Source organism: Cryptotermes secundus, unplaced genomic scaffold, assembly GCF_002891405.2.
Source record: "Cryptotermes secundus unplaced genomic scaffold, Csec_1.0 scaffold262, whole genome shotgun sequence".
Taxonomy (NCBI): domain Eukaryota; kingdom Metazoa; phylum Arthropoda; class Insecta; order Blattodea; family Kalotermitidae; genus Cryptotermes; species Cryptotermes secundus.
The window spans coordinates 701713-715615 of NW_019739214.1; the positions used below are offsets into that span (position 1 = coordinate 701713).

At 41.7% G+C, this 13903-nt stretch overlaps 1 protein-coding gene and 1 long non-coding RNA gene across 5 annotated transcripts in view; one reads left to right on the forward strand and one right to left on the reverse strand.

The window, feature by feature from the left end:
* LOC111871683 (dual specificity tyrosine-phosphorylation-regulated kinase 4) overlaps positions 1–13903 on the forward strand; it is a 559052-nt gene that overhangs the window by 429375 nt on the left and 115774 nt on the right. The window lies entirely within an intron of this gene.
* LOC111871684 overlaps positions 1–13903 on the reverse strand; it is a 217935-nt gene that overhangs the window by 107642 nt on the left and 96390 nt on the right. The gene's annotated exons all lie outside the window — the stretch shown is intronic.

Here is a 13903-nt window from a genome sequence, read left to right on the forward strand (position 1 = left end):
TGGTTTCTATCTGCCAGTTATTCGACGCTATAAATCCGAGATACTTAGAGCGTCGTGAAATAAACCCCAACAGCAAAAATGCAGTCACGATAGCCAATACCACAGCCTATATTCGAATCCGGTACCTCCCGACTAGACACCTAGAGTGCTGCAAGGATGGTACAAGGGTACACTTATATTCTAGCGAGCCCAGCAAATTTAGCATGGCCTCCGAAGTAATTAATAGTAGAATTGAATTGCAAATGTTGCGAACAAGGATCAGCTCACGCCCAGAGCATTAGATTTACATTGTACAAATTTGGGTCGTCACCTTTCTCAGCCCTCACAAGCACTTGTAGAATTAGCGGTCCCCACTGACTGTGATCAGCGCCCAGACCTCAGAGTTGGAGGCACTTCTGTTTCAGGATGTTTGTAGTGACTATGCATTAAAGCTGGATACGTTTTCATTTACGAACGTTTTCACAAAATTCTTACAGCCGGAATAGTGTAGTCGGCATAGCGACTGGCTACGGGTAGGTAAGGTCTATAATTGTCTCTTCTCCTTCACGTCCAGAGCGGCTCTGGCGTCCACCTAGCCTCTTATCCAATAGGTACCAAGGATATTTTCCCCAGGGATAAAGCGACTGGGGTGTGAAGCTGACCACTCACCTCCAACTAGTGCCAAGGTCAAGAAATGTGGGTCTATACATCCATTCCCCCACCCGCCTTTATGGCGTAGTGCTTAATTGTTGAGCACAGGGGAAAATTTACTTTACCTTCGTAAAATTCTTAAAATGTTGTGGAGCTATTAACTTCAAAATTTCGTGTATGACAGAAATTCTTGGATTTCGATCCAGTACATTTTTCAGTATTTCATATTTCAGTGTCTTTCAGGAACCATTTAACGAAAATCATTTTTTGTTGCATATATTCTTAATTAAGTAAAGTAAAGTAAAGTAAAGTAAAGCAAAGCTATCCCTGTACCAGGCCGTGAAGGCCCATAGGGTTGCGAGACGTTGAGGGTCCCACACTATCTAGACAATCGGCTCAAAGATGGCGGTAAGGTTGTCAGCCTTACGCGTCGGTCGCGTTTTACTCCCCAGGAAAATTATTTAATTAATTCCTGGTATTCATTTCTGTTAGAGGCTGAGTAAACCTCAGCGCCTAGTGCGGCTGGAAGGATTAGGTCAACTGAAAATGACCTCATCGGGACTTGAACCCGCGACCTTCCGGCTTGTAGCATAGCCCCTCAACCACTACACTACCGCGTGTTCCCATATTCTTAATTAAACTAAGCTATATTTTCAAAGAGTTTGATTCGATCACTTTCTTGCATTTATTTCTACATGCATTTTCCTAGGAAACATCCATCTGAATTCATCTCGCCCAAGGGGATGATTTGGTCCCGGCAAAACCCGCCTCTAAGCCCCACGGTGTCTCTTATTATATATTTTTTAAACGAGGAAGTGTTTACTGTACAACAAATGCATGTGTGTTTGGACCTTGAAATCTTTCGTACAGGGCACTGAGCAACTTAAAACCAACTTCATGTAAATTGCATGCATTTTTATCGACAGCTGAGGCCAGTAATATACGTAGGCGTTAACGGCCTTGTTGCAGTAGGTTCGAATCCCACTCGGACATATTAATTTCAGAGGTTGGTCTTTGAATGTGAACAACTCATTTCATGGCAGAGACCTTCATACAGAAGGAATGATTTTCGATTAATAGTAACAAACTGGGCATTCAAGAGATTCAGACGTCATCAACTGACTTTATTAAATCGTGATGGGATTTTGGTTCCCTTAGCCTGTTCACATATCTGGCTCAGGACAGGGACAAATGAAGGGCTCTTGCGAGCAAGGTAATGAATGTCCGGATTCCATAAAATGTTGGAAAATCCTTGAGTAGCTGTGCAACTGGCGGCTTCTCAAGGACTGAGCTCTATGGATTCAGTTTGATTCTCTTCACATTTACATCCTCTGGATTCCAAGGACTCTTGTTCTGGTTTGTGTTTAGCTCCTTTGTGGCAACAGGAAAGTACAGGGTGATTCATACAGAACCGGCCCGACGAAATGAGCTGTAATATAAAATATACCATAGAGATATTAAAGTAATTTACACATATCTTATCTTGGATTGTGTGCCGTGATCAGAGCAGGTGTTGAAAGTGTCCGCCGTTTTCAAGTACGCACTAGAAACACTCGCTGTTCAACAGTGTACTCCATGACTGTCGCCTGCGCACTGCAGACACGTTTCGGCATTGTCCTTGACCTTGCAGCATAAGGGCTGCCACTTCCCGGATCATGAGCACACCATTCGACTCAGCACGGCCCACGGATTATTATGTCGTAATTGTGAGCGGTTATATCCATCACCTGCGGAATTATTAGCAAATCCATCGGGCTGGTTCTATACGATTCACCCTCTACTATGGTTCTCTCTCTATCGTATCTTCCACATCAGATGTTAATTCTTACATTCGTATCATAAGAAAAGGTAGCGGAAAAATTCCCGATTGTCTAGTCCTCACATTATAATTTATCAAACCAAAAAAATAAATGACTCAGCTAAGAAAACCGTTGTAAAAGTAGATAATGCTAAGGAGTTGGGGTAAATTTGAGAGTGTCGTGACTAGGCTACGGATTGAATGACCCAGATTCAGTCTTCAGCGGGGGACCCAGCCTGACTCTGGGGTCCATCGAGCGTTCTATCCTGTGGATATCCGGGGAAATTTCGCTGAGGTCAAAGAGGCTGAAGTACGAAGCTAACCACTCAACTCCATCTTGATGCAACGTTAGAAATGTTAGGGGCTTGAGGCCTGCTTCCATTCCCCGCAGGTTTTAATAGCGTTGTGATTAGTTAAAAAAACAACAAATTCCGTGGTTTTAGTCCGCAAGCGAACTATACCGATCGAGCTACCGCCGATTGTCGGCGAAGTTAATGCCAACTTTAGCGGATAGAAGGTGTCGCTTGGTCAGCGCAACGATTCCCCACGGCCGTTAATTTCGTTTTTCTAGACCGTACCCGCTAGTTTTCCATTGAAGTATCTCCTCAATTATCCTCACGAGGCCGAGTGGACCCCGTTCCAAACCCACTACTTCTCAGAAAATCTGGTAGCCCCGGGAATCGAATCCGGACCTCTGGATCTGTAGCCAGAAACTCTGATTACTAGGCCACAGATTAATTAATTAGACTAAATTAAAAATGTGCTCACATTATGAGGAACTTAATTTTTTTTTATTTTTATCTTTGACCAGTTCTAGGAGAATGAGATTGGAACGTAAGAGGGCGCGAGAGGGATGAGAAATGTATAAAAAGTTTAGTCGGGCAGATTATTAGAAACTGTATTTTTACCCGTCTATCAACATTGTTTTTCCCTGATATTAGCATACTTTCTCAGATATTCAGGTTCCTCATGACACCATAATTACGTGATTATATCTATAAACGAATCTTCATTCCCACAAATACTGAATGGAACCTGCATTGCAACCCGAACACACGACACTGAGTCAAATTTTTACAAATTATGGTATATCTGTTCCCTGAGGACAAAAGTACGTTCTGCAGATGTACCCTAAGCAGACCCACCGTTGAAATTGCTTCAGTAATTTCTGAATCCTATATGGTAATATGAAATCCATTTTGGGAAAAGGAATATATTTGTTTTAAAATGGTGTTCTATGCCAAGACTGGCTCGAGCCAGCTATTTGCCACGAGAGTATGCTTCCTTGACTCTCTCGATGAGTATTCAATCCTAAAGACCGTGGCCGCTTTTTCAGTTTCTTAATTTTATACACAGACGGTAGAACTCCTTGAACGAGGGATCAACCCGTCGCAAGGCCGCTACCTGCACAGAGAACAAAACAAACACAGAATAAACACAGACATCCATGTCTTGAGTGGGATTCGAACGCACGATCCCAGCGTCCGAGCGAGCGAAGACAGTTCGTGCCTTAGACCGTGCGGCTACTCCGATCGGCGAGTATTCTTCCTTTCGCCAAAAAAAAAAAATTCATTAACATGTTCCTCCACTATAGAAAGATGCGGTGATTTTTTGGTGGGGAGGGGTGTCTTTACAAAAATGTTCCCTAAATATTACTTGCAATTTTTCAGTTGATTTCACACGACCCTTAATAAATGACAGAAAAGTACAGAATTATTATCACTTCATGATCGCTTGCTCATTGCAGCTTATATATCTGTCTATATACCGACAAAATACGGCTTCTAAGAATTTATTAGTAATAGTATCAATTTCCGTTTCAAAAGGATTAGCATTTACACTATCAGTGCGCCATCTTCTTCTGCAAAAATTAAAGAGGATAATTTTTCTGGCTTAGAAACACTAAAGCATTAGCCTGCACTTGGATGTAAAGTCTTTGAATTCTCCCATTCCTCTGTTGTTCTCTCTGCTTTCAGTTGACAAATGGTTTAACATTTACCTTCATATGTATAGTTTCTGCAATGCGGAACTCGGGTAATTACCCACCGTAAAACAACAATAACAGCAACCCTCATGAGTTTGAAGGTGGGCAGCCCTGTTATAGGCCTACAATGGCTATTAGACGTTAATGCATTTTCAGGGGCTGAATTTTAATGGACACTATGAAATGGTGTTAAATAAAAATACGTCACTCTTCGCTAATAGGATCATTATTGTCACCGTGCATCAGCGCCACCGATGAAATTAAGACGTAGAGAGTTGATCTGACCAACTTCTGTCAATGTGAGATTATCTGTTAAGGCTGTATGAATTACCTTACTTCCTTGTGCATTAGCAGGAAAACGCACTCCAACGAAGGTTAATAGCATAATTAGCCTCAATTCGCGCTACCGGAATCCCAATCGGTAATTCATTAGTGTAGCCACTGATTTAAGCACGTGGAATATTACATAGTCAAATTATCCATATTTAGAACTTCATTTTATGACCGAAATTCTTCCGACTTTTGCCGAGCACAGTGGCGACGCGGTCTAAGGCTTGAACCGTCTTCACCAGCTCGGACGCTTGGATCTGAGTTCGATTCCAACTCAAGGCATGTATGTCTGTGCGTGCGTTTATTCTGTCTGTGTAGTTCTGTGTGTAGGTAGTGGTCTTATGACGGGCTGATCCCCCGGCCAAGGAGCCCTACCGAGTATGTATTGAATTAAGAACTTGAAAAACCAGCCAAGGTCCACAAGGGATATAGGGCCTTGGATGGATGGATGGACGGATGGTCGGATGGTTGGATGGATGGAGTTTTCGGATGTATTGTTAGCTGAAGTTTATTTTCGTAACATAATGATTTTTTACGGCGAGGAGTAGTTAGCCCCACGCTCAACCCCCAAGATGGAGGGCCACCCATTTTCGGCTGTCCACCACTGCTTATTCAATATATTAGCAGCTTCCCTTCGGCAGAACTTATTCAACCAGGAGGCGAAATATTACGTTCTAAGATGCACAATCTAATTACTTCTACGTATTTGGCATAAGGAAAAATTACCTGATCCAGTGGAAGGAATCTATTATTGTACCAGTTCACAAGAAGGGTGATAAAACTGACTGTAGTAATTATCGGGGGATATCACTGCTATCAACTTCATATAAAATTTTGTCCAATATTCTTCTTTCAAGGTTAAGTCCATATATAGATGAAGTTATTGGGGATCATCAGTGTGGGTTTCGACGTAGCAGAGCAACAACAGATCAGATCTTTTGCATTCGTCAGATATTGGAGAAAAAATTGGAGTACGATGAGACAGTACATCAGTTATTCATAGACTTCAAGAAAGCCTATGATTCAGTTAGGAGGGAAGTATTATACAATATTCTAATAGAGTATGGGATACACATGAAACTAATTAGGTTGATTAAAATGTGTTTAAACGAAACGTACAGTAAAGTCCGTGTAGGTAAACATTTGTCTGATACATTTCCTATCCAGAATGGTCTAAAACAAGGAGATGCTTTATCGCCACTCCTTTTCAACTTTGCCTTAGAATATGCAATTAGGAAGGTCCAGGGAAATCAGGTGGGCCTGAAATTAAACGGGACACATCAGCTGTTGGTCTGTTTCTGAGAAGTAGTGGGTCTGGAACGGGGTCTACTCAGCCTCGTAAGGATAATTGAGGAGCTATTTCAAGGATATAGAGGCTCCGGTCTAGAAAACTGAGATTAACGGCTGTGGGAATCCGTTGCGCTGACCATGCGACACCCTCTGTCCGCTATAGTTGGTACTAACTCCGCCAACAAGAGGCGGTCGCTCGGTCCGTATAGTCCGCTTGCGAACTGCAGGCCACGGATATTTTTTTTTGTTTTATATGTAAGAGGTGGTGCCTTTTTGCCTGCAATGACAACGTATTAAAGCATCCAGGAACACATACGTATGTAGGGATACACATAAACTTCAGTCTCACAAATAAAACTTCAGGAGTATAATTATCACTAAGAGTGGCACTGTGCTATTGGGAATCTGGAAGTCGGTCACATGTGTTTGTGACTTTTATAGTAACAAATACTTATGCTGTTTGACGCAATGGAAGTTCATCTTACAGAAGAGTCTCTGTTGGTTTCGTGTTTTGACTTTATTCCATTCATTACAAAGGGCATATTTTAACAAATGGGTTCTTCGGACGTTCTCTTAAAATTACCGTCTGTTGCTGGTGACAAAGCTCAAAACTCAGAAGAATCCTCAAGTTTGAACTTGAAAGAAAGAAGAACCCATAATTTACAACATGTCTCATACTGCTCCTTTACAGCACAATGAACGCTCTATGGAGAAGCATCTGCTGAACTCTTTAAAGCCCAGAAATTCGTATGCGAACTGTCTGTTTTAACATATTAAAACTCTGAATTCTGCCAACAGACTGTATTAATATGTTTCTTATGGTTGTCACAATAAACAGCAACTGTCTCCCTAAACAGCATTAACCGGTTGATCTTCGTAATGTAGACGTAATATGTCTCCTGTGAGGTACGAACTTATTTTATATATATTATTTACGAGAAATTTAGTTTTCAGAGGGTTGCATATTCAAAACTATATGTCATTCTTCATAATTTCTTGAAATAAAAGTATTATAAATACAACTTTTGAAGAAGGTGCATGCATTCCATAAATGTTACTGTACGAATAAAAATCATGTGCCGAATCCCCATACTTTTCATTAATTTCTAATTCCATCAGGGATTTAGAAATGCCACACTTAAACGTTTCACATTGTGCCAATAAATTATAAACGAAAACTTTAACATCGAATCCCAATTAGGTCTAAATTCTGTATTTTCAAGCACAGAAAGAACCACCCGGAAGACCTAGGCGCTGATGGAAAAATAATACTAAACTGGATGTTTCAGAAACAGACGTGAGAGTATATTGCTATAAATACAGCACATTAACAGGGTTGTGTTATATGGATACATGTAAGGAAAAGTTCATCGCGTTAGTTTACAAACACTGTACTAATGCTTCTTGAGGGATATTCGTGTCTTCGTCTTCTGTATGGGCTGAAAAAAAAAGGTAAAGCTATCCCTGTAACAGGCCGTGGAGCCCCATAGAGTTGTGAGGCGTCGAGGTTACCATATTTTCTAGACAATCGTCTGAAAGATGGTTGTAAGGTTTTCAGCCTTACTCGTCGGCCGCCCTTTACTCCTAGTAAGATTCCTGGTACTCATTTCTGTTAGAGGCTGAGTCGATCCCAGGGCCATAGTGCAGCTGGGAGGATTAGGTAAATTGAAAAAAAATTCAATAACGTCATCGGGAATCGAACCTGCGACCTTCCAGTTTGTAGCATGTTGCCTCAACCAACTACGCTCCCGCGTGCTAAAAACGGTTCATAAAAGAGAATTTTGGTATATTCTGCTAAATGCTTCTCATTGTCGGAACTTATCGTACTTTTTTGCATGAAATTTGCAGAACGTGGGAGTTTCACATTGTAAATAGTTCATATCCGTCTATATGCGTATCTCTCGAAATTCATAATTCAGTTTCAGCGGAGACGCCAGCAGCAGTAGCAGCAGTTTAGTTCTGCAGCGAGTTCAGTACGGAAGGAACGACATGTACGAAACACGACTTACAGAACTCTTTAGTAAGTAATGTCATTTCGCGAATATTGAGTTATCTTTAAAAAAAATAATCCAATTAACGGAACTCAACTGGTGTTAAACTTTTCCCCCTCGCTGGAAATTGGAGAGAAACTAATAGCAGTTGTCAGTGTCTGTGTTCCTGGATCGCTGTGGGTTTGTGGCATTGGGAACCTGCAGAGAGGAAAGTGAGAAGCAAAAGAGGGTCCATGGTTCCTACCCGTACATACCCTCTCTTCTTTCCCGCTCTTTTATATAATTCATTTGCGGCGCGAGTTATGGAATTTCGTATCGGCTATTCTAGGAAATGGATTTAGGATAGTTTTCTTCTCTCATGGAGTGAGACTGAGCCCGCTTGGCACTAAAGTTGGCACCCACTTCGCCGAAAAGCGGCGGTCGCTCGGTCAGTATAGTTCGCTTGCGGACTATAGGCTACGAACTTCTTTTTATAGGCGGAATACTTACGATCTAAAAACGATTAAATTCATAAATGGACTTAGTTTTCCCCTACGCCAAAATTCCGTGAAAAATGACGAGCATCGTTTGTTACTTTCGAACGTGTTCTGAAATCATGGACTTCAAATACTGGATAAACATGCCGATGACAATGATAGTAACAGCGTTACAGTGTGCAAAATCCATTTTGTTACATGTATTTTCCAATTAATTGTCCAGGTGCTTAGCTTAACGGTTATACTGAAAGGCAGGGTAGGTTATTCTGTTAAAGTGACTCCGATTACGTTGCATGGATTCCTAAATGAATGGTGACTTTCCACGAGGTTCACAGCCTCTAGAATAAACCCATGACTAAAAGAATTACTTATATTAAAGCGTGAAATTTATCTCAACAGCAAACCCGGGTTTCTACTTCTTCGGCCCCTTTCCAAACACCAGGCGATTAATGCTGTTTAGAGAAATAATTTTTCTAAAAGTCATGCAAATCTCATAAATATTGTAACATGATGCCTAAAAGCCGGAATAGTGGAGTAAGAGTAAACGTTCATTGATAGGCAGCGGCTCGGTAAATACGTTCCTGCCGCAAAGAATACGAAAGAAACAATGAAAATATTGTTAAGAAATAGTCTTTTCTGTTAGGTCCGTCCAGAGACAATATAGGGTGTAAATAAATATATGTAACAACGATATGTGAAAGATAGATGTTTTCAATGTGATCATATTTTGTTAATACACCCAAGTCCGGAAACGCTTTGTTTACGCCTTAGAGCCTCTGAAATGTGAAGGAGGACGCCATTACCTCTTACCTCTGCGGCTTACTGGTGAGATTTACCTAACATTTCTCCAAGAGATCTTAGCCGAGCTGCTGGGATTGGTGCCTTTGGAAGTCCGTCTTGAAAAGTCCTTCCAGCATGATGGCGCCCCAGCACACTGCACTAATGTCCGTGAGTATTTGGATGAAACTTTGGCAGCAGATGGATTGGAAGTGGAGGCCCAATAACCTGGTCCCCACGCTCCTCTGACTTGACTCCACTGGATTTCTTTCTCTGGGGGTACATGCAAAGCCCGGTGTACGAGACTCCAGTGGAGACACAACATGATCTTGTGGCAAGAATTGCAGTAGCAGCTGTAACCATCCGGGAAATGCCGGGACTCTTTCAAAGAGTTCAGCATAACATAGCCAGGCGGTGCAGAACATGCAATGAAGTCGACGGCCGCCATTTTGAGCAACTTTTATAATGTAAAATAACAATACTAACATCTAAATCTTATGGATCCTCTCGGAAAATGTTACGGCCTTTAGTGCCAAAAGGAAGCGTTTCCGGACATCTGTGTTAAAAAAAAAAACATGATCAGATTGAACCCATCTATCTACCCCAGAGCCTTGTGACATGTTTATTTACACGCCGTATAATGAGAACCCCAGGCTAGTCCCGTGTGGAGGCGGGTTGAAATACCTCCACCGTAGCCCTGCGCGTCGTAGGAGGCGACGAAAAGGGAACCCAATGCCTGGGGGTATAACCGGGCCTCACTGTTCCTGGGGGATATAAATACGGAGACCTGAACCTCCAGGTTGTGGGTAGTCTCGAATTTGAGACCGTAAAATGTGGTCATGAGTCTCGCGGGACTCGGACCTGAGAATGACTGCGCTGGCGAGACCCATCATCTCGTGAGAGAGGATGTTACATAAGGACTATGACCGCAAAGATTCAATTGAAATAAATCGTTGGTGGAGAGCCTCAAGGGGCTTGGTAGCAAGACTGATTTATTGGAGGTAAACCGCCAGTCGTACAGTAACTCTGATTATGACTCTGTCTGAGTTAGTTGGAAGTCAACATATGAAGCTTAGCGTATGATTTGTAAGTTCAGCTGTGAAAAGAAGACTTCACATGTGCTGCAGTTAGTCAGACTGGTATAATTACTATGTTGAAATCCATTGCCAGGATACGACCAATGAAGACTGAGAAGACTTAGTGAGTCTTAGTGATTTGTAAAGTGTGGAGCTTAGTGATAGCGCTGTAATTATTTGTAGTTCCTTGTGGTGTGTATAAGTGGTCAGTAAACCCGATAACTAATCCATACACCTTCTATAGTCACATCCCTAAAAACGTGACAATACTCGTATACTCGTGACCAAAATATATAGTCATGTTAATGCTTATTAAAGCAGGTACAACATGTAGCAGCCACTGTGAATCTAGGGGTTAATACACTGTGAGACTATTCCAGTACAAGTCCACATGTTTAAGATACCAGTTGTTAAAAATAATGTATAATTATTTAGCTCGACGTTGAATAACAGTAGGCTTTTTGCGCCCAAGGTCCGGCAAGCCAGAAAACAAAAATAAAAGATAATTTTTCATCCAAGGAAATGTGTGCAGAACAAAGCAAAAGTAATAGAGCTGTGTCAAATTGCGAGATAACAACAAAGCATGGCTGTAATATCTGGCAGAATATGTTACGTCAGAGCGTTGAGATTTCTTAGAAACAAGCATAATTGGATTACAGTTCCTAGTATTACACACGTTTGTTGACAATTAATTTTGTGAGGCTTATTGCATTTTATATTCCTTGCATCCCAACAGACCTAAACATGAGCTAGTTGGCGCCGTAGGAACTACATTCTAGTACATCCATGCACACCTTCACGAGGTGAAAGTCCGGGCTTAATTAAGGGTTATTATATGTGAAATCATCCAGAGAGATCGCTCACCATTTAAAAAAAATCATACTTTGTACACTTATTTCTACAAATTTTCGTACTTCAAAATATTACAAAGTTTAATCCGCTATGTTCTCCCAGTACAGCCGTTTTTATAATGCGAAAAAAACGCGTTTTCGACTGAAATTGAGGTTTGCGTTATATCCAATATCTCGATAACTATTGAAGCTAGAGACTCCAATAATTTGATAATATCAAAGTAAAGGGTAGTATAGCCATGGAGAGAGAGAGACTGGCCCCAATGATAATTCTTTTAAAATATGACGATCATGAGTAGACCCTACTTATCCACTAGTTAGTTAGTTATTGGAGAGGGTGGGTTTCCCCATGCACTTAGACCTGTATTGGTCCATTGTGCTTCCCTCTATGATTTCTACCAGTCTCTATATCCTACCGGTACTGGTGCTTACCATCAGTCCCGCCCAGCCAGCGAGACCGGCTCTACTAGCTGAGAGGTATCTATATAATGCTTCCCCCATTTACCAGCGGTATTAGAGACTACTGTTGGGCGGGAAACGTCCGTAATTTGGCTCAGTGACCTCTTTGGAGATATGAGGTTCTTTTACGTGCCGTAAAGCTACGACACGGGATCCACGGCTTAAAGTCCCTCCCGGAGGACTTGTTCCCTGAATTTTTCCGCCCTTAAAAATTCGACGATCTCCGCCGGGTATTTGAACCCGCGTACTACGAGTCATGAGGTGGGAACGTTACCTCTAGACTACGGAGGCCGCTTATTTATCCACTAAGTCACGACTGAGTGAAATTAATTAATCTGTCTTTAAGATAAAAGTATGAGTGGCTTGTACCCAAGCCAAAAGTTTTTAATGTATGTGGCCTTATTTAAGGAACTGATTTGAGAAGTGAACCTCGTCCACTCACGAGGCGGGTTCGACAGGATGAGTTGTTATAAATTAAACTAGAGAACGGCTTGTTTAAGTCGATGGTAATCTGAATACATAAATATAGGAATACTACTTGTTCCAGTTATAAGAAACAAGAGACTGCTCGCTCATTCGTGACTTGCTACGGAACTTGCTCGGCAATTCGTTGCTATGCTAACCCGATATTTGGTAATTTCAGGCTCTGACTTGCTGTTTTTACAGCGGTGACTATGAAGATCACTGATTTCTGAGATGTAACACCGTCAGTTCGGTAGACGCGTACTAACATTTTGAAGGGCCGTACTGCCGTCATATTCAGGGTTTAAAAATAATCCATGCAAGTAATCAGTAAGAAGCAGGCCGACCCTTTATTCCACCCAGACTCTTACCCAGTGGGTACCGGGGGCTCTTTCCCCGGGGGAAAAGCGGCCGGGGCATGAAGCTGGCCATTCACCTCCCATCTAGTATCGGGGTCAAGAACAGTCGAGCTGTACCTTAAACCTTGTACCTATACCTTAAAACGATTCCGAAGTAAGTAAAACCTGAATTTACACGATAAATTTTGATAAAATTCTTCAATATCAGATTTCATGAAAATGCTTATAGTGGTTCTCGCGTTGTACAGACAGACGGACGGACTGATCGAACTTAAAAGGCACAATTGCTAACGCGCATAAGAAGAACAATAGGCTTTCCGCTACCGTTTCACGTATTTGAGACAAACATAGGCCTATGCATATTCAGTTTTACGTGCAGAAGATGTGATTATCCGAGCCGAGTAAGTAAGAAAAGAATGGAGGTTACAAAACAGGATTTTACGCATGCGTATGCAGGAACCCTAGTCATTGCTCCGATTGTTTTAGTATTAGCATGTTAAGCAGAATATGTTGATGGTACAGTAACTGAAGCAGCACGGTCGGTTTGGCATAGAGTGCCGCAGTCTGGGTACCGTTTTACCGAGCTTTAGAGTCCATTCCAGTTAACAGGTTACGCTTTCAGATTTTTGCATTTGTTCGTTAGACTCCAGACGTTTGAAAATATTTGTGGTTACACAGGCAAAGCACGCTCTCAGTGAATTCAAGTTGGTATTTGTACACCGACCGATCACAGTGGCCGGTCAGTCTAAGGCATGATCTGTCTTCGCTCGCTCTAACGCTGGGATCGTAGATTCGAATCCCACTCAAGGCATGGATGTATGTATGTGCATTTATTATGTCACTGTGTTGTCCTGTGTATAGGCAGCGGCCTTGCGGGGGCTGATCACTCGTCCAAGGAGTCCTCTGTGTAAAAACGAGTGCGAAACTGAAGAAGAGGCCCGGGACCAGCAATTGGCTGTAGAGCTATTGATGAATGAATGAACTGAACTTGTACACCGAATTAGGAAGAAATTGAAATTCGATTTTTAAATATCTTTGACTAATAAACAGGATACCTGCGCGGAATTGGTGCTTTTATGATATACAATAATATAGTGGCTGGTGATCATCAGATTATCACGTCATCAGCTTCACGAAGTAGTCCTGTAGTTAGTCCCGTCCCCATTGCAATCTGCTGTTATCAGGTCCCCTTTTTAATGGGCCGCAAACATTGTTTTCAATTTCTTTATTAGAATCCGTCACAACACAACAATATAAAGGTCAAGGCTAAAATTACATGTTTCGGCTATTAAAGCTATCATCAGGCAAGCACATGACTGCCATATTCGCACACCACTGAACTGCAATTGCGATGGTGAAGCTGGATACTTGATAATTATTACATTATAAAATAGATGGTATAAAAGTACAGTGAACTATA